The 22,151-nt window shown below is 42.6% G+C and overlaps 1 protein-coding gene across 5 annotated transcripts in view; it reads right to left on the reverse strand.

The window, feature by feature from the left end:
• The window catches only part of HIVEP3 (HIVEP zinc finger 3), a 565,857-nt gene that overhangs the window by 425,758 nt on the left and 117,948 nt on the right, over positions 1 to 22,151 (reverse strand). For 4 of the 5 annotated variants that reach the window (XM_070368260.1, XM_070368261.1, XM_070368256.1 and 1 more), the window contains exon 2: positions 9,104 to 9,215. The gene's annotated coding sequence lies outside the window, so the exon portion shown is untranslated. Of the gene's footprint in view, positions 1 to 9,103; positions 9,490 to 22,151 lie in introns of those variants that run through there. The other variant, XM_070368257.1, reaches the window with a different exon arrangement.

The raw sequence follows: 22,151 nt of genomic DNA on the forward strand, positions 1-22,151 counted from the left end.
ACACTATTGCACTCATCTCACATGCTAGTAAAGTAATGCTCAAAATTCTCCAAGCCAGGCTTCAGCAATCCATGAACCGTGAACTTCCTGATGTTCAAGCTGGTTTTAGAAAAGGCAGAGGAACAAGAGATCAAATTGCCAACATCCGCTGGATCATGGAAAAAGCAAGAGAGTTCCAGAAAAACATCAATTTCTGCTTTTTTGACTATGCCAAAGCCTTTGACTGTGTGGATCACAATAAACTGTGGAAAATTCTTCAAGAGATGGGAATACCAGACCACCTGACCTGCCTCTTGAGAAATCTGTATGCAGGTCAGGAAGCAACAGTTAGAACTGGACATGGAATAACAGACTGGTTCCAAATAGGAAAAGGAGTATGTCAAGGCTGTATATTGTCACCCTGCTTATTTAAATTCTATGCAGAGTACATCATGAGAAACGCTGGACTGGAAGAAACACAAGCTGGAATCAAGATTGCCAGGAGAAATATCAATAACCTCAGATGTGCAGATGACACCACCCTTATGGCAGAAAGTGAAGAGGAACTCAAAAGCCTCTTGATGAAAGTGAAAGAGGAGAGTGAAAAAGTTAGCTTAAAGCTCAACATTCAGAAGACGAAGATCATGGCATCTGGTCCCATCACTTCATGGCAAATAGATGGGGAAACAGTGGAAACAGTGGCTGACTTTATTTTTGGGGGCTCCAAAATCACTGCAGATGGCGACTGCAGCCAAGAAATTAAAAGACATTTACTCCTTGGAAGGAAAGTTATGACCGAACTAGATAGCATATTGAAAAGCAGAGACATTACTTTGCCAACAAAGGTTCATCTAGTCAAGGCTATGGTTTTTCCAGTGGTCATGTATGGATGTGAGAGTTGAACTGCGAAGAAAGCTGGGTGCTGAAGAATTGACGCTTTTGAACTGTGGTGTTGGAGAAGACTCTTGAGAGTCCCTTGGACTGCAAGGAGATCCAACCAGTCCATTCTGAAGGAGATCAGCCCTGGGATTTCTTTGGAAGGAATGATGCTGAAGCTGAAACTCCAGAACTTTGGCCACCTCATGCGAAGAGTTGACTCATTGGAAAAGACTCTGATGCCTGGAGGGATTGGGAGCAGGAGGAGAAGGGGACGACAGAGGATGAGATGGCTGGATGGCATCACTGACTCGATGGACGTGAGTCTGAGTGAACTCCGGGAGTTGGTGATAGACAGGGAGGCCTGGCGTGCTGTGATTCATGGGGTCACAAAGAGTTGGACACGACTGAGTGACTGAACTGAACTGAATAAAGTGTTAGTCGCTCATTCATGTCTGACTCTTTGTGAACCCATGGACTGTAGCCCACCAGACTCCTCTGTCCATGGGATTCTCCAGAATACTGGAATGGGTTGCCATTCTCTTCTTCAGGGGATCGACATGTGTAAATATATACATTCTGTAAAAAGACTCAGCATTGCCTTTCATAATTAACAAGAGTTAAGGTTTACTGTGGTATTTGAAAAAACTCTGTAGACTTTTATTTTCAGTGCTATGGTAGGTCAAGTATACAGGCAATTGTACTGAAAACAACTAAGAAAACTGAATACTGGAGAGAAAACATCTTTTAAAATGACTCACAAGCTGAGAAACTGCTCAGAAATTTTTTATCAAGGTGAGATTCACATAACACGATGGAAATTAATTTTCAATTATTCTGGAAGCTTTGAAGATGTTCATAATTGAGACTAGTAATTCTACTCCTGTGTATATTCCTAAGTCAACTTATATATATGCTCACTGGGGGAAGTTCACAGCAGTACCATTTACAGCAGCAAAAAACTGGAAATAATAATAATTCGTGTTCATTGATAACAGAATATATACATAAACCATACTATATTCATTCCATGGAATTACAGTTCAGCAAAATGAATAACGAGCTGTACTCAACAACATGGACAACTCTAGGAGTGAAATTACTTTGCCAACAGAGGTCCGTCTAGTCAAGCCTATGGCTTTTCCAGTGGTCATGTATGGATGTGAGAGTTGGACTGTGAAGAAAGCTGAGCACCGAAGAATTGATGCTTTTGAACTGTGGTGTTGGAGAAGACTCTTGAGAGTCTCTTGGACTGCAAGGAGATCCAACCAGTCCATCCTAAAGGAGATCAGTCCTGGGTGTTCATTGGAAGGACTGATGCTGAAGCTGAAACTCCAGTACTTTGGCCACCTCATGTGACGAGTTGACTCATTGGAAAAGACTCTGATGTTGGGAGGGATTGGGGGCAGGAGGAGAAGGGGATGACAGAGGATGAGATGGCTGGATGGCATCACTGACTCGATGGACATGAGTTTGGGTAAACTCCGGGAGTTGGTGATGGACAGAGAGGCCTGGCGTGCTGCGATTCATGGGGTCACAAAGAGTTAGACATGACTGAGCAACTGAACTGAACTGAGGAGTGAAATATTTAACAACTAGTTGGCACAGGGATTGATAGTCAGAAGGGACTCCAAACATAATATCAGAGATGACCAATACCCACTGCTGTGCCAGGTGTAATCCCTTTAGGAAGGTGAAGGGACTTGAAGTCTCATGGGAGTACTCAGGTAAGCCGCAATTCACCACCAACTAACATGGAAATATTTCAGTATTTCTGTTGTTTGTCACCCAGTGCCTCTGGTATGCATGGCTAACTAGGAACACAAGTATATAAACAGTATGATTCCACTGATGTAATGTTCAAAAACAAGTACAACTAAAGCTGTGGTCTAGAGATGCAAATATAAAGGGTGAGACAATAAAGAAAAGCATGGGGAAAGGATACAAATGCATCCAGAAAAATGGCTATCCCTAAAAAGGAGAAGTAGGATGGGATGGAGAGAGGTACCACTCTTCCAATGTAAAAGTAACTGTCTTTTTTTTTCTTAAATTGACTGGCAAGGACATGAGTGTTGGTCCTAATATAATATAAAGAATGATTATTCTTTATATATAGTATACAAGTGTTCTTTTGTATCCAGTGGTTATGTCATTAAAATCATTTAAAAGGAATTCATTAGGAAAAATTTAATAAGAAACTCTCATATCATATCTCTATGGTTCCTGATATAACTCTTCTAGGGGCTTGGCAAAAATGATCTCCTCAATTGTAATTGTAATTGGTGGAACTCTTAAATCTATTTAAAATTCTATGAGCTTCTCTGCAAATCACTCCACAAACATTCTTGTAAGAATCCCTCCGATGAGAAGCAGCAAAGTCCAACCTCCAGAGTACATTCTGCTCTGGCTCTTTTATTTAATATAATCATAAGCATAGTGAGTTTTGTTGTTTTTAATCTAGAATCTTCTCAGATTTTGAAATCTTTCAAATGAGAGCACGGTGCAAATGACTACATTCTGTCTCTCTTGCTTAGATTTCAAATGGTGATGTTCTCATTTTGTCTTTTACCATACGCTTCAGCCGTGTGATGCCCCAGTTCTCCTCATGAAATACGCTGACAGTCAGGGGAAGTTTCTAAGAGTGTATTAAATCTATATCGAGGGCCGAAGAGTATGTTTGGGAGGGTGCAGACATGTGTGATTTTTTAGCAACTCCAACAGCTGCTTGGCATCTGTAGACTCACCATTCACTATTTTCAGTTATTTGTGAGCCACTCCTAAGAGCACACCACACGGCAACTCTGTCTTTCCTAAAGCACAGACGTGAACTGTGTAGCAAAACTACACAGCACAAGAGCAAGACATGAGTCAGAGAGGAGTCTTGTCAAAGCTCCCCTTCCCAACACACCACCAGGGAAACGGAAACTCCCTGGATGGGAAATTACTTCCCTGAGCGCAAGTTGAGAAGGCAAATCATTGGAGGGCCGTGAATAATTATGGGAACCTCTCCTCTCTGGACAGAAACCTGATTCAGAAGGAAGTCAAGAGCCTATGCAAATATTTCTGCATTTGCAAATTTGGGAATTTGAAAAGGGTCTGAGGTGCATCCATCAAGAATGTCAAGAGTCTACTGTATAGAATCTTGAATGAGGAGGTTTTCAGAATTCTTCTTCTAATAAAATTGTTGGTTCATTTTTATCAGGGCTCCTCGGATTTAAAGAGAGCTTCAGCATCTAACACTGAGCCTGCAAGTCCTGAACAGACCAAGTTTGGTAACAGTGGCTCAGCAGAGCATCCCATGTATTTATAACACTGTTTTTCTTTTTTTCCATCTCTATTTTTTGTTTACAAGTTTTTCTTTGGATCCCAGTCATGTATAGTACTCATTTTTTTTTTAAATGTTGGCCCTGACCTCCAATTCAAGGACCCATGGACATCCAGAGAGCTCCAAGATTCTTGAGATTGACTTCTGTATGCTTTTCCCTGGCTTCGCTACTTGAATCTAAGATACATTCTCAGTTCACCTCTACTGAACATCTAGATGTAAAGCTCCACCCTTCTTTTTTTTTCAGATGGTGACCAGTCACACCTGGTATTTTTTAAAAGTAACAAAGAGAGGAATCACATCTCTCATGCATGCATGTTTTTCATGGACAGACCAGATCAATAGCCCAAGCCCAGTTCCCAGATGTGATCCTCCCAAGCGGGCAGCCCCTTGGAGAGAGTGATTCAGTTACCCCAGGACCACCAACCAACCACAACGAACTCCTACCTCCTCTGCCTTTCAAGCCCCTAGGAATTTCAGACAATAGTGTTTTATCCATCTTACTACATCAGTATCCTTTTGCTTATATACATAGAAACTTTGGCTAGTTCTGAACATTTCTGATTATATTCAAAGGCCTGTTACTGACAATTTCTTTTAACAAGTTCAAAACTTTTTTCAAATAATTTACCAAAATGATGAATTTCTGTGTGTCTAGAAACCAAGACAGACTCTTCCGCTCCTTTTAATTAGGGTCTTCACATTTTTCAACATACGCATTAAACTTAAAAAACAGTACTCTTTAAAAAGTGTCAGCATTCATTTTCTTCTACTTTTGATTTTCCTGTTGCCTTCGTCTTGGAATACACTGTAACTAAGCAAATTGGCAGAGGGTTAGACAAAGCTCAGCACTGCTTGTGTAACTCACACATCCTTCCAGTTTTGAGCACCATGTCTGAATTGAGCCAACAACACAGTTTAACATGAGGGTGTTGTCATGACACCTTGAACTTTTTTAACAGCACACTGGTGGTGGGGAGTCCACACTCCCTACATTGACATAAGAAACACACACCTCTCCTACTTCATCTTTTCCACTATCCAGTCTCTTCCAATTATTTCCAGCATTAAAGTTGCCAAGTTGGAAAGTTCTAAGTGTGTCTCTGGTCACAAGACAGGCTGAGGCTCCCATGCCTCCTTCTTAGAATTTTCTACAACATCAAATGTGAGAACATAAGCACTACTAATTCTAGCATAATAGTTTCCTGCCAAATTTCAGCAAAATATCATACAGTTCTCAATTAATTTCAGTGAGGGGGGTGATTACAGTTATAATTTTGATCAGTAAGTCCTTGGCTGTCCAGAAAACTCAGATATTCTGTTGTCCTGCATAAATGAAGTTTTTTTCTTTTAGCATCATGTTGAAAAAAGTCATTAGGGGTATACTTCAAATTCTTATGCTTTTTGAAACCGGTCACACAAAAAGTCAATTAAACTCCTCTTGGTGCATATAGGTCACGGTAAGCATCAGTTTTTAAGCTACAAAACAGAGTTCTGAAGACCCATCAAAATGCATAAGATTTCACTGAATTGCTCCCATTAAATACTTATATTAAATTCTATGCTTTGAATTCCCGTGCCTTTTAAATTTTATTTTAAACTTGTTCAGTATTTCTGTCTTACATTACTGATACTTCTTAGTGATGTTTTACAAAAGAACTATTAGAACCCTTGTACACTAGTTTATCAATCTTGTCCAATTTGCTGGGTGTATTTGCAAACTAATCACAGAGCCTCTTAGAACTTTGTGTAAATGAATCCTGCAAGAGGGTATGAAGTTTTCTGCACTGAAATTTTCCAATGGCTATAATACCTGACCTGAGCTCATGTCTTATGACATCTCTCTTGCTTTACCACTTAGGTCCCAACTGGATAAGTGACACTCTATCAATGTGCAGTCCAGATGGTCATGGTATCATCCTAACACCCAGCAACTATAGGGGACATGCTTCTTTTTAGCCCAACTCATTTTCTTTTAAAGATATTTCATTGCACTCGGTAAGGCTATCATGGTGACACCCTCTTTACAGAATGAAGAATGACTTTGGTCAAGGGCTTTGTCTAACTCTGGTCTGAAATACCAGTGCTGTCTATTCATATAGCCAGCGTTTCCTGCCCTGCTTATTTATCTGCTGATTTATAAATATGCTTTGATTTCACCAGAAAGAGAATGAAGAACAGCATGTCTGAGTCTCCTTGATGGGCAGCTTGGAGAGCAGAAAAGGACCTGAGAGGCATCAGAGAACTCACAAAGCAAGTTAGAGACAAGTTAAAAGCTATCCAGTTGTCACACAGCTTTCTTAACATTATCTTCCATCAAGTCGAGGTCTGGAATCTGCCAGGATTTCAGACTAAATGCATCTTCTGCTTGCCGGTATTTTTCACACATTGAGTGCTTCAATGGCTCACTTGGCAAAAGCCCAAAGGCAGCACATGCTTCTCCACTCTAAGGAGAGTGGCTGCCACTGAGACAGTGGGTAAAACAGTTCAGTAGCAGCGCCCGTGGGCACATCATCCACTGCCAAGTGCACACCCTTTGTCATTGGCCCTCAGAGCAGATACGGCGGGGTGCTGAGGACAGTAAAACCATCTGAGGCTGAAGAGGCCAGTCCGTGTGTGTGTGTGTGTGTGTGTGTGCGCGCGCGCGCGCACGCACACGCTCAGTCATGTCGTGCCTGGTTCCTCTGTACATAGAATTCCCCAGGCAAGAATACTGGAGTGGGTTGCCTTTTCCTTCTTCCTCCAAAGGAATCTTCCCAATTCACGGATCAAACCCGAGAATCCTGCATTGGCAGGTAGATTCTTTACCAACTGTGCCACCTGGGAAGCCCCTGAAGGGGCCAGACTTTTCATTAAATTAATGTCTGCCCAGGCTGAGGCACTAAGGGGTGTGATACGAACTTGCAACAGTTCTGTGTCCTGTGAGTGCCTTAGCTAAAACAGAAGGAGAGAGCGCCAAGTGTCATACCCACCTTTTCCTCTCTGCCTGCAGATATCTCTGTGAGACAGTTGTTCTCCTACCTTGCAAAAAGTAATAATGATCCCACAGTATTTAATGCAAGAATGTACAGGGCCTCCAGTGTCTGCAAGTTATCAGAACTTTAAAGAGCATATGTCAAGCAGCTCAGCCAGCATCTGGGTTCTGCTATTCAGCCATACAGTGTGGCCCAACCCCAGAGCAAAACTGAAACTCTAAGCGTGGCAGAAACTCTTTCCCTTAGCAGGAAGCACGAGGAACAGCCAGGACCTAAAACAAATGAACCTGGTGGTCACCCTGGATTCAGGATTCCGGTTGTGCATCGAGCTAGTCACTCAGGGTTCTTGCAGGGATGACGGTCAACCTTCTCCAGGGTTCAAGCAGGGGTGAAATGACCACATGAAAGTCCAGACAAGCAATGACTGGCCAAGAGGGATGTGGGAGGATCTTTAGATCAACACCAACCCAAAGCCCAATTCCAAGCTCATCCCAACGGACACGTGATTTTTGCCTCCCACCCCACCTCCGTTCCTCACACATAAATTGCTCAAATCATTCTCTCTCTTTCCCACACTCTCCCTGCCCCCTAATACATACAGTTACATAAAAGCATCTTAAACATAGGACCCAACTTCTTCAGTCTGGGGGAGGACCAGGAGATGGTGGGAGCTGCTGGGGCGCATGGTCTGATCATTAGTTGCAATTACATAACCATGCAAACAAGGGCTGGAGAACCGCTTAGATGGAGATCAGTTTAGCGCACACCGCAGGCGCCCCTTTTCCCCTCCCCCGACAGCCTGAAAGCAAGTAAGTTTTAACACAACCACAACCGAAGCACCAGACACGGCTGGGGGGTGGCGAGCAGCCGACTGCTGAGGTTAAAATTCCAATGGTGGCCCGAAACTTGAGGTGTATAGCAGAAAGAGCGCCAAGCGGCCGCTCACCCAGCAACCAGACCCCGAAGACCCTCCTGCCTGCATCCTCGACCCCCAAAGTTCAAGGGCGGGCTGAGCCAAAGAAATCATCCAGACCTGCGAACCTGCAACATGAACCAAAAAAGCCGCGATCAACCAAATCTAAGCCTGGCCCCCAGCGCCTCGCCACGACTTTCGTCCAAGTCTCGGCGAGTTCAGGTTGTCTGACACGCTCAGGAAAAGAGTCCTCCAGCAGCTCCTACCGTCTCAGCGGAAGCCACTTAGCACCAGCGGTGTTTCTAATTTTGAAGGATGGTAAAATGTGGGACACAACTGGGAGAGAGGGTACTTGCTTTGCTATCGGTAAGGCAAGACTCCCCAACAGAGGAAGACTTTGGGTTTGCTTTGGTTTTCTTGGGGTGGGCACGAGGTTGTGATTTTGCTTTGGGAACATTTGCAGAGGGGCGCTAGGATTTCAGGGAGCTGGAGATCTCCCATCTGCCTGGGCACCTAGCATCCTCCGATCGGATTTCATTTTCGGCGACAGAGAGGGCTCGCGGGGGGCTGGGGATTGGGGGTTGCTGAACAATCCTGGAGCCGCAGCCAGGGCAGCTGAAGAAACTGCAGGTTCTGCGGCGGACTAGGCATCCGCCGGACCACTGAGGTTCACAGCAGAGCCGGCCGCCAGTGCGCGGGTGCAGCCGGGCCGCCAGGAGCTGCGAGCGCGCGGCGCGCACAGGGTTACAGCCGCCGCCGCCGCCGTGATTGACGCGCGGGGGTCACTTGAGGCTCCCGCCGCTCCCCCGGCACCCGACCGGGCAGCCCGCTCAGCCCACCGAGGGCAACGCAGGCCCCGCAGCCGCCCACCCGGTCGTTCCCCGCGCCTCTGCCCGCGGACACCTCGCCCAAGAAGGGCCACGACAACATGGAATCGCAGCTCGCTATTTCACTTGCCCGTGGCGGCCGCCGGCAAAAAACAATAAATAAAATGCGAGGCAACCATCAGCCGAATAAAAATCCAGAGTCCCCTACCTTCGGCCTTGGGATGGCACACTGGTCCTGTGTTCTCTGACCCACGGATCCAGCCCCTTCTTCATGAATTATTCCGGTCAGTCAGGATTTTGTGCATTTTTTTCCTGAACACCTGTTTCAAGTAAGGGGTAAAGACCTTATTGAAAGAATTGTCCTTAAAAAATAAGCTGTGCACACATATGTCCATCCAGGCATGCATGCGTGTTTGTATACACACATATGCACACGAAATATACATGTACATTGAAGCACCAAACTAGGCAGTTGGATAATGGGAGAGTCGGCTGGTTGTGAGCATGCTCGCGCCGGGAACAGATCCACCCTCTGTTATTCCTCTGAATAAATATAAATCACGATCAGAAACCCAAACAGCAGCATCCCTCTTGAATTCCTGCTGCTGAAAAACACAGAATAAACGCAGCCCAGAGACACGGCATCTAATCAGCAGCTGTTTTCTGAATCCAGAGCCAACCCCTGCCTACCCTGTCTTTTCCACTATGAGTTCAGACCTTTTTTGAAAGGGGTTTTAACCTTTTAAAGATACAGTACACCAATTATCACTTCTGAATAGCTGTCACTCCAAGAGCAGGAAGCCAGTCCCATGCCTAAAGCCACAGGGCAGGCTTGCACGCAGAGATAATGATTCCATTCATCGGTGCCTTTTTACAAACCTACAAACATATATACATACATACACAGAGAACTAGCAAAGGCAAGCCATAAAACTAGACACATAGTTGTTGCAGTGAGGAGTTCCTCAGTGACTAATCATGTTATGTAAACACTACCATCCTTCACTTCGGAACACACACGTTCATGGGGTGAGACAGTTCCAGGGACACTTGTCAGCATGAGTGTCACCCCTCAGAAGCCCCTACCTGCTGGGAAAGGACCAGGAAGCCTGGCAGGGCAGCTGAAGGAAGTGGGGGGCCCTGCCAGCTCAAAATTAACCACAGGGCACTGCCACGTCCTCAAATTAAAGAAACCTCTAGCACTACTTATAATGTAATCTAGAACCAGATCTTGTTCCAACACACATTTTTTTTTTCCAACCAGAATCTGAAATCAGAACCACAACCTGAACCTCCACCATCTCTAAGATCCAGATGTAAGTCCTTCTTCAAGATTTTGTTAACAAGAGGGTTTTGTTTGGTTGTTGGGTTTTTGTTTCTTTTTTTTTTTTCACCAGGGCTAGATTAAGATGAAGATAGAAAAATGGGTGCTGGGGATTGAGGATAAACAACCCCCACCCTGCCCTAATTCTTTTTTTTTTTTTTTAATTAAGTACTTTAGCCACCCAGGTGGTGTTTATTAATCCAGTTTTGCTTTGGCTTTTAAAGAAGCAGCACTGAGAAGAAACCAAAACTCCCCACCTCATGTATGTTTGGAAGGAAGGAAAATGCCTTTTACAGTTTCTTTTTCACCCCAAGAACCCCAGGGCTTCAGAATGGCGCTGGCTGTTGGTCCCTTGGTTCCCGCCCAGCAGCAACAACACTAGTAGCTTACCTGAAAAGCCACCCCGATGTCCCCACAGCCACTCCTGGCCAGTCCCTCTGGCCCTGGCCTCAGAGCCCACCCTCCCTGGGCAAAGCACTAAAACCAATGCACTGTCACCCTCTCACCTCATCACAGCCACTGCCTGCACTGCCTGCTCCCAGACACACACGCACGCGCGCGCACACACACACACACACACACACTCCCTTCCCTCCCAGCTTCCAGGGCTCTTTAGCAGAAAATTATCATATTTCATGTGTCATCACCCAAGCTAGCTGGGCCTTTCACTGATTGGCTGGGCACCCGCAGCCGGAAATGTCAACAGCCACACAGCTTGGAACTGACTCTCCCGCGGCCACCCCAGACCTGAGCCCAGGAGGCTCCGTGACAAGGCGAAGACCTCCCACCGGGAGCCTGTCACTCTTCTCCCTGATCTGCCTCAGGCCCTCTCCTCCCTGCTGGTCTCCCTACACCCCCCTGGGGGAGGGGACCTCCAGGGGATGTGGATCCAGTCTCTCCAGCCAGGCTAGGAGCTGAACTGCCTCCAACTGCAGGGAGGAAGGGAGCCACTGAAATTCCTGTTCTTCCCAGCAGGAAGATGTCTCCATTTGGTTTTAAAAATTTAGAGAAAGTGTTCCTGATAAAAAACTCTCTCTCCTCACACTGAAAAAGAAAACTTATCAGTAAGGCTTGGTGAAAACAAGATTGTTTATCCTCAGCAGTTTATCTGTTGCTGCTCTTTATCCCACACCTAATATCACATGCACTAAGGTATCATAACCATAATATCCCAAGGGAAACCGGAAGACAATTTAGTCCATCCTCTTCCCTTAAATAGAACAGCTCTTAACCCTCCAGGAAAACTCACCAGAAAAAGAGGCTCCCTAACTTGGCTACCCAATGCTTTGTGATGCCACACGAGTGTTTCAGAGTTAACTGGTCTTTGTAGTGACCAACCTGAGTCATTTTGACTGTAAGTGAAGCATAGTCTCTCCGGCTGTATCTTTAGCAGGTTCAGTGTGACTCACCATTTCAGTCTCACCTCACTGTGTTCTCCTGGTTAAATTAAACCCCATCTCTCTGGACTGTGGTGTAAAAGTTGTTTCTCAAACCTTTAATTATGCTGCTTTGTTCTTTAGACTTCAGAGACAAGCCTCCCAGAGCTGATGTAGTTCAAAGCTTATTCCATTAAGCCATGCATGTGATGCTTCACTCGTGTTGGCTGTTTCTACTCTGGAGTTTTGGGTTTGGGGGAGAGAAAATTGGGCTCAGACATTTACGCCTTCCTTCTCTCCAAAAACAAAACAAAACAAAACCCCACATGTACATGACTGAAACAATAGTGGCTGTGCTGGGACCCAGAGAAAGACGCCATCAACAAAGCCAACATTTTGAAGAATATGGGGAAGATATGAAGTGGATGAGACATCTGTTAGGAAAGGCTGATTAGTGCTGATAAGTCCACGCATGATTCTGCCTAGGCCCCTTAAGAAGAAAGTACACAGACTTCCAGAAAAGGGTCCTGGAAAACCCCAAGCTCAGAGGATCAAAGGTCACATGAGGGTCACAGGCATCAGCTCAGAGGCAAATGAAAGGACGTTAGGAACTAGGAAGATTCTCTCCACACAGAACAGCAATTATTCCCTAACATCTTTGGAAAGTGGGAAGTTTGTCCCTAATATAGGAAAAAGTCAAAGTCTCAATAGGGATAGCACCCCATTTTATTTAGGTATCCCACACATACACACGCACATACACACACACACACACACACACACACACACAAAGATGAAGAAGACAGAAAAAACAAAAGAAGAAAAATCTTTATAATCAAATAAGACACAAGTCATAACAGAGAAATCCAGAACAGCCTATATTAGTCTAATAGAAGTACTGGAAGGAGATGACATCATTAAGAAAGGGGAAAAGCAACAATCAAGGGAGAAATAGAAGAACATTTCCTCGAGCTGATGAGACTGGAGGCCTTAGATCATATGGGTCTGAGTGCTGAGTAGCAGGATTACTGAAAGAATACACAATTCTAGATGCAGTCTCTGACTCCAAGAACAAAGGGAAACAACTACAGGCTTCCTGATAGAGGAGAAAAATCAGGTTGCTTAGAAGGAAAGAAAATCAGGCTGACAGCATACCTCACATCTGCAACACGAGGCTAAAAGACAGTGGCACGATTTTTATAAAATTCTCAGGAAATCTTATTGAAACTCAAGAATTCAACCATCTGCCAAATTATAATTTCTCTCACATGTGATGACAAAAGAAAGGCATGTTCAAAGACACAGAAATATCTTTATTCAATTTAAAAAAAAGATTACTTGAAGATCTGTTCCAGACAATGGAAAAAATAAGCCAGAATAATAAACTCAAGAAAAAAGATATATAAGAAAATGTAATGAATAAAGCCAATAAAATGTATGGTTGAGTACAAATACAATTGATCATGTGGTAGTAAAGTTTAATTTACTTGTTAACATAAGATAGGTAGAAAGAGAGGACTAGAGAAAAAAATCAAGAAGTCTGGAATTAAATTTCCATATGATTTCATCCAAAATACTGGAAAATCTCAATGGAGATGGGTAAGTAAAATCACTAGAATAAAAAAATAGGGTGGGAGGATCATTATGGAAGGCAATCACAACTCCATTTATCATCACCTCTCTTCCCAAGACCACATTAAAATGTAATAAAGAATTTTTTAAGTTCAAATACACAACGAGAAAGAAAACAGTAGAAGAGCCATTAGCCAAGAAAACTGAAAAAGAAGAATAGAGAGGAACTGAATTTATCAGCTATGAGTATCTACTTAAATGCTACAATAAATAAAATAATATAGCACAATTGCAGAAACCTAAAAATGGATGATGGAATTGAATAAAGTTAAGAAACAGCTTCAAGTATAGTGTTTGCTATGTGATAGGTGATAAAAACTGAATTTCAAATCAATGGGAGGAAAAAATGTATTGCCCAATAAACAGTGTCAGTGTGGTGTTCGGTATTGCTTCTAACTCATATCTTATACAAAATATATTCTATTTCCACACATACACACACACAAAATACTGCAAGGAAAAACAGGTGCTACGACTGACCAATAAATCATGGAATGTTATAAAGTTGCTGGGTTTTTTTTCCCTAATAGTGGAAAGAATAGAAAAATAGTGGTTATTCAGTCTATTTAAATACCATTGTGGTAGGTTACATAACGGCCCCCCAGAGACATTCACTTATGGAAACTGAATATCACCTTATATGGCGAAGATGTGTCTAATTGGAGACTCTTGAGATGGGAAGTTTATCCTGGATTATCTGCTGCTACTGCTGCTAAGTCACTTCAGTCGTGTCCAACTTTATGCAACCCCATAGATGGCAGCCCACCAGGCTCCCCTGTCCCTGGGATTCTCCAGGCAAGAACACTGAGTGGGTTGCCATTTCCTTCTCCAATGCATGAAAGTGAAAAGTGAAAGTGAAGTCGCTCAGTCGTATCCAACTCCTTAGCAACCCCATGGACTGCAGCCCACCAGGCTCCTCCATCCATTGGATTTTCCAGGCAAGAGTACTGGAGTGGGGTGCCATTGCCTGGGAAGGTACTAAATATAATCAGAGTAACCTTATAAGATGTGGGCTGAAAAAGGAAACAATAATCAAAACAAAAAGACAACCTACAGATGGGGAAGAAATGTTTGCAAATGTCATGACCAATAAGCGATTAGTCTCTAAAATGTACAAACAGTTTATGACACTTAACAGCATCAAAACAGCCCACTCAAAAAATGGGCAGAACTGAATAGAAATTTCTCCAACGAGGACATATAAATGGCCAAAGACACAAAAGATGTTCAACATTGCTAATTACTAGAGAAACGCAAATCAAAACTACAATGAGATCATCACCTCACACCAGTCAGAACGGCTATCATCAAAAAATCCACAACAAAAGCTGGAGAACATGTGGAGAGAAGGGAATCCTCCTGCACTGTTGGTACAGCCACTATTGAGAACAGTATGGAGGTTCCTTAAAAAACTAAAACCAGACCTACCATATGACAATTCAATCCCACTCCCGAGCATATATCCAGAAAAAAAAACATGATCAGAAAGGATACATGCACCCCAATATTCACTGCAGCACTCTTTACAATAGCCGAGACATGAAAGCAACTTAAGTGTCCATCAACAGAGGAATGGATAAAGAAGATGTGGTACATATATACAATGGGCTATTACTCAACCATTAAAAAGAATGAAATAATGCCAACTGCAGCAACATGGATGCACCTACAGAGTGTCATACTGTAATGAAGTAAGTCAGGAAGAGAAGGAAAAATATCATATGACATTCCTTATATATGGAATCTAAAAAGAAATGACAAAATGAACCTACTTACAAAACAGAAAAGAGACCCACAGACTTAGAAAACGAGCTTATGGTTTCTGGCTAGGGAGGATAGTTAGGGAGTTTGGGATGGACATGTCCACACTGCTGTATTCAAAATGGATAAGCAAAAAGGGCCTCCTGTACAGCACATGGAACTCTGCTCTATGTTATGTGACAGTCTGGATGGGAGGGGGGTTTGAGAGAGAATGGATACACGTTTATGTATGGCTGAGTTTCTTTACTGAAACTACCACAACATTGTTAATTGGCTATACTTCACTATAACGTGGCTTCCCCGGTGGCTCAGACGGTAAAGAAGTCACCTGCAATGCGGGAGACCCGGATTCGATTCCTGGGTTGGGAAGACCCCCTGGAGGAGGGTATGGCAACCTACTCCAGCATTCTTGCCTGGAGAATCCCCATGGACAGAGGAGTCTGGTGGGCTACAGTCCATGGGGTCGCAAAGAGGCAGACAGGACTGAGTGACTAAGTGCACACACGCACAACACAACATAAAAAGTTTAAAGTTTGAAAACATAAATAAAGCACATGAATAATAAAAAAAGGAAAGGAAAACAGAGAGGGAGGCAGAAGGCAGAGAGGAGAAGGAAATGTGACCACAGAGGCCAAGATTGGCATGATGCAGCTACAGACCAAGGAAACCAGAAGCACCAGAAGCTGAAAGAGGCAAGGAACAGATCCTCCCTTAGAGGCTCTGGAGGAAGCACAGCCCTGCTGACACCTTGATCTTAGCCCAGTGAAACTGATTGCATATTTCTGGACTCCAGAATTCTAAGGAAATAAAATATTGTTTTAAGCCCCAAAGTCTGTGGTCATTTGTTATAGAAGCCATAATAAACTAATACTGGTGATTAGTATCCACCATTAGTATCCACCATCCACCAAAAACATCATCCACCATGATGAGAGACAGTACTTCCTAGGGATTACAATAATTATGATTACCAGCAACAATACTTACTGTGTGCCTGGCACTGTTAAATTATATACAGATCTAATCTCATTTAATTCACATGCAAGGTGGCAATAGAGAGTTGAAGTTAATATGGCTCCACCACGTAGTAGCATGTATGCCCGGGCAAGCTGTATAAACTTCTAAAGCTGCTTTGTCTCATCCATAAAGTAGAGGTGGTACCTAACTGTCGGGGTTGTTGAGGATAAAGTGAAACTATCTATGTAAAGGGCTTAGAACACTGCCTGGCAATAAAGACTCCACAAATAATAATTAATAATGGGAAAGTTCTTCCTTATGCCAGGCAGCAGTCTGTCTCCCAGAGCATCTCTCATTGATTCTAGTTCTTCCCTTTGGATACTTATAGAACAAAAGTCTCTCCAAACCACCTGACTGTCAATCAAATATCTAAAGCCCATGATCATCTCATTAAGAGTCTCAGCTTTGGGAACTTCTCTGGTGGTCTACACTCCCACTGCAGGGGGCCCATGTTCGGTCCACTGGATCCCACATGCCACAACTAACAGACCTCACATGCAACAACAAAGACTGAAGATCCTGTGTGCCAAAACTAAGTTCTGGTACAGCTAAATAAATAAATTTTTTAAAAAAAATTTTTAAAAAGTCTCAGCTTCTCCAGACTGAAAGTAACCAATGCCTTCAATCACCGCTTTTGTGAATGCATCATAGCTCCTTTCTCATCCTGACCACCTCCTCTGGACATATTCTTGCATATCTTTAGATAAGATCCCAGACTTATCACCATTCTTGTTCTAGAACAGCAGTTGGGAAACTAGCCCTCAATGCAGGTTATATTTTTTAATAGTCTATGAGCTAAGAATGGTTTTTACATTTCTTAAGAATTGTAAAAAAAAAAAAAAAAGAATTTTCAATATGAACTATATATGGCCTGCAAAGTTGAAAATATTGTGTGGCCTTTTTCAGAAAAAGTTTACCAATTCCTGTTCTAGAAGATCCTATACTTCTATCAATGCAATGTAAGATTACCCAAGACATTTGTGCAAACAAAAAAGCCTTTTGCACTCTTGTATCATACCAACTTAACTGTAAGGCTGCTAATTATTCAATCAGTACCCATTCTCTCTCCCCTTCTTACCTAGTAATAAAAATCTTAGCTAGGAATATGGCTACCAGTTTAATACTACATTTCCCAGTCTCCCTTGTCACAAGGTGCGGCCAGGAGGCAAAGTTCTAGCCAATGGGATGTAACCAGACATGACCAGTGTAATTTTCCAGTCCTGCTCTTAAAGGGGAGGCTCATGCCCTTCCCATTCCCCTTTCCCATTGGGTGGAATGTGGATCTGACAGTCCTGTGATGAATTAGCAGAGCAACAACACAGAAGGATCAAGGGTCTCTGGTGCTGCCATTTTACCCAATACTGCTTATTCTCAGTCTGAGAGAGAAATAAACTTGTAGTTTACTTAAGCCATTGTTATTTTAGATCTTTGTGACAGCAAGCGAATCTATGCCCTAACCAATACAACTATCAATTTTAACTCCCGAGTGTTTTATATATTTGTGGCCGCTAAGACACACATCTCCTCCACTCTCCAATCATGCAGTTAATTTTCTGGACACCATCGCAAGATGTTGCATCGACCTTGTAAGAATCGGTGTATCATTTTACCCTGACATCTGGGACCCAATTCTGTCATCCAAAGTAGCTACTGTCCTTTCTAATTTCATGTCATTTTTCAAGAAGCACTTTAGGTGTGGCACTCTAACTAAACACAGTGCTTATCAAAGTACATGATAAATGTTAAGTATAATGTAATGAAGAAGAGTGTGACCTCAGTTTGTGGGGGAAGAAAATAACAGATTAAACTAAGGTCAAATGAAGGAGAAGGTGTGGAGGATGGAGACAAGCAGCTATGAGGAGCTTACTGTGTTCCAGGCACTCTTCTGTGAACTTCCTCAGTGTTCAGTTCAGTTCAGTCTCTCGGTTGTGTTCGACTCTTTCAGACCCCATGAGAAACACTGAGCTGGAGTTGGTGATGGACAGGGAGGCCTGGTGTGCTGCGTTTCATGGGGTAGCAAAGAGTCGGATACGACTGAGTGACTGAACTGAACCGCAGCACACCAGGCCTCCCTGTCCATCACCAACTCCCGGAGTTTACCCAAACTCATGTCCATTGAGTTGGTGATGCCATCCAACCATCTCATCCTCTGTTGTCCCCTTCTCCTCCTGCCCTCAATCTTTCTCACCATCAGAGTCTTTTCTAATCAGTCAGCTCTTTGCAACAGGTGGCCAAAGTATTGGAGTTTCAGCTTCAACATCAGTCCTTCCAATGAACACCCAGGACTGACCTCCTTTAGAATGGACTGGTTGGATCTCCTTGGAGTCCAAGGGACTCTCAAGAGTCTTCTCCAACACCACAGTTCAAAAGCATCAATTCTTTAGCACTCAGCTTTCTTCACAGTCCAACTCTCACATCCATACATGACCACTGGAAAAACCATAGCCTTGACTAGACAGACCTTTGTTGGCAAAGTAATGTCTCTGCTTTTTAATATGCTGTCTACGTTGGTCATAACTTTCCTGCCAAGGAGTAAGCATCTTTTAATTTCATGGCTGCAATCACCATCTGCCATGATTTTGGAGCCCCCCAAAAATAAAGTCAGCCACTGTTTCCACTGTTTCCCCATCTATTTGCCATGAAGTGATGGGACCAGATGCCATGATCTTAGTTTTCTGAATGTTGAGCTTTAAGCCAACCTTTTCACTCTCCTCTTTCACTTTCATCAAGAGGCTCTTTAGTTCTTCCTCACTTTCTGCCATAAGGGTGGTGTCATCTGTATATCTGAGGTTATTGATATTTCTCCCAGCAATCTTGATTCCAGCTTGTGCTTCTTCCAGCCCAGCGTTTCTCATGATGTACTCTGCATATAAGTTAAATAAGCAGGGTGACAATATACAGCCTTGATGTACTCCTTTTCCTATTTGGAACCAGTCTGTTGCTTCCTAACCTGCATATAGGTTTCTCAAGGGGCAGGTCAGGTGGTCTGGTATTCCCATCTCTTTCAGAATTGTCCACAGTTTATTGTGATCCACATAGTCAAAGGCTTTGGCTTTGGCATAGTAAATAAAATACAAATCGACGTTTTTCTGGAACTCTCTTGCTTTTTCAATGATCCAGCATTGTCTCATTTATTAAATATTTCACTCATTCATTCATTCACTCATTCATTTTTAAAGCACTAATTTTAATTTTTTGAAACAGTAACTACTAATACCCCAGTTGGGGCAGAAAACTATTACCCATAAACACTGATGAAAACAGAGCCCATCCAAAGCTCTCTTTATCTAAGACCATGGGCACCCACCCTCTTTGGACACCTGAAGAGTTTATTGCTGGCTTTCCTTGCAAGATTTAGAGTCAAAGATAAAAATATCCCAAGCACCAAACTCAGGAACTGCTCAGTGTAGAACAGTGGACAGTATTTTCAGAAACCTCTGCCATTTTAAGACAGGTGAGAAGTAAATACATGTTGGCCTTCTACAAAGCAGGATGGCAGAAAGAGTGTGTAGGCTCTGAGTAATGTCAGACTATACGGATTCAAACCCTCTGGGTTTGAGCCAACTGCTTAATCCTTTCCTGCCTCAGGTTTCCTTATCTGCAAAATGGGGACATGTTATTCTTACCAAACCATCTCCAAGGCAGATTTCCACCCCCTTTTTTGCAGATGATGAATATGATCATGAGTATGTCCTTGTCCGAAAGTAATCATCCAGTAAAATGTCAGCATGAGGCTTAAACCTTAGGTCTTTTTGATTCCCACCTCATGCCCATATGATCAAAGAGAAAGATAGAAAATAAAGTTACTGAATCATGCTGAAAAAGATGACCTGCCCACCAGAGGGAAGGTCAGAAAACTCTTAATGTGGTACTTGAGATGAGAGACAACTGAGGATAATGAGGTTTTCTTCTAACTTCCTTCAGAGCTTCCATCACTTAGGGTGGAACAACACCCTAGAATGGTGTTTAAAAAACAGAGTGCTGGCTCAAGACCCAATCCTTTTTGACAGTCATTCACCCTGTCTTGGATCTTGGTAGGGTGGTTTCCAATACATAAAAAACCAGCCAAGGTCAATGTGTATCTCCTTTCTTGCTTCTGGTTACCTAAAAGTGCATTTTTCAGAATCTAAAGGCACACACAGGCAAAACAAACAAAACCTTAGGGCACTGGTTCTTAACCTTTCTTTTACCTCTTACACCTAAGATATGAGAGGCACCATCTGGGACTTCAGTAACCAGGGAAGAAGATCGGAAAAGTTTCTAGTGCGAAAGGAGTGTAGTATAACACAAAACAAACTTCTCAGACCTGGTGAGACCCTACTGTGGGCAGCCAGTGACGTGGCATCCAGGTGCCCCAAATGGGTACTCTGAGTGCCAACTCGCACTGAGACAGACCTCACAGCTCCCATTCCATGTGACCACCTGGCTTCTGTTTGCATATCCTGGCAACATCAACTCTACATGTGTGTACAGGGTACAGGGTGGGGGAAAGGCTGTCTTTCAGCAACTCACAGCCCGCCTAAGAATGCCACAAGAACAAACAAGGGAAAGTCATAATAAAAAGCAAGTCAGAATCTACAACCCCACTTTGAAACTTTGGAAATGGTCTTGCTACTCCTTAACACTGTCACCCACTAATTTTAGCATCCTTCAGGTGAGCTATCTACAACACTGACTATGGTTCTAATGGGATTTTCTATTCCCCTTATCCCTCTATACTTAATTGGAATTCTTCTGTAAGGAAGAGTTGTCCTTTCTACCTATAAAATAAAAGCTCATCCAACTTTTATTTTTATCAAATATGGACTCATGGATAGTTATTTTATTCTCCGAGTTATGACCAAATTTTAAAATTTTATTTCAGCTAAAATTGTCTCAACTTTGGCCATTGGGAGCTGTTTTATGTTGGTTCCTGTATTTGACACAATCCTGCTGTGGTTTTTTTGCTGTTGATTAGCACCACAAGATGCTCCACAATCATCTTGTATTTTCCCTGCTCAGTCCTGGAGTTTATTTTTCCAAGAAGAAACTTGGATATCCTCTTCTTGGATAATGGCATTTAGAAACCGAGACTTGAGCACTGAGTGTGCTCACTGCTACCAGAATGCATTGTTTCTAGGCCATATTAGTGGTTGTCAGTCTGGCTAGAGGTTTATTAATTTCATTTATCTTTTCAAAGAACCAGCTTTTGGTTTGATTAATAATTCTGAATTGCTTTTCTGTTTTCAATTCATTGATTGCTGAACTTATTTTTATTATTTCCCTCCTTCTGATGGCTTTAGTTTTAATTTTTTCTTATTTCTCTAGTGTTGCTTTTTTTAAGACAGATATTTTTATTACTAATTGGAGACCTCTCTTCTTTTCTAATATAAATCATTTAACACTATCATTTCCCACCTAAGCACTGTTCAGCTGCATCTCACAAATTTGACAAGTTATATTTTCTTTTCATTCAGTTCAAAATATTTTTAATTATTCTTCTTTGATACATAGGATATTTAGACCGATGTTGTTTGTTTTTCATATATTGGGGGATTTTCCAGACATATTTCTATTTTGATTTCTGGTTTAATTCCACTATGGTTCATGAACAAACTTTCTGAAATTACTATTCTTTTAAAGTTGTTAAGGTCTGTTTCATGACCCAAAATATAGTATCCCATGGTGAATATTCCATGTGCACTCCAGAAAGATGTGTTGTTGGGTAGTGTTATATGTCAATTAGGTCAAGTTGCTTGATGATGCTGTCCAGATCAATAGGCTTTTATTGATATTCTTCCCATTTATGCCATAATTAGCTAAGGAAAAAAGCACTGAAGTTTTCATGTTTAACTGTGAACTTGTCTAACTTGCTTTTCGATTCTATCAGCGTTTGCATTATGTGCTTCAGAACTCTGTTGTAAAGTACATGCATATTTAGGGTTCCTACTTCTTGGAAAATTGGGGCCTTTACAATAATTTAATGTCCCTCTTTATCCCTGAGAATAGTCCTTGTTCTGGAGTTTACTTTGTCTGATATTACCGGAACAACTCCAGCTTTATCTTAGTTAGCCCTTTTCCATCCTCTTACTTTTAACCTGTCTTTATATTTGAAGTGAGTTTCTTATAGACAGTGTATAGTTTGTTCTTGCCTTTTTTATCCAATT

The sequence above is a fragment of the Bos mutus genome, chromosome 3 (assembly GCF_027580195.1).
Source record: "Bos mutus isolate GX-2022 chromosome 3, NWIPB_WYAK_1.1, whole genome shotgun sequence".
NCBI classification, from domain to species: domain Eukaryota; kingdom Metazoa; phylum Chordata; class Mammalia; order Artiodactyla; family Bovidae; genus Bos; species Bos mutus.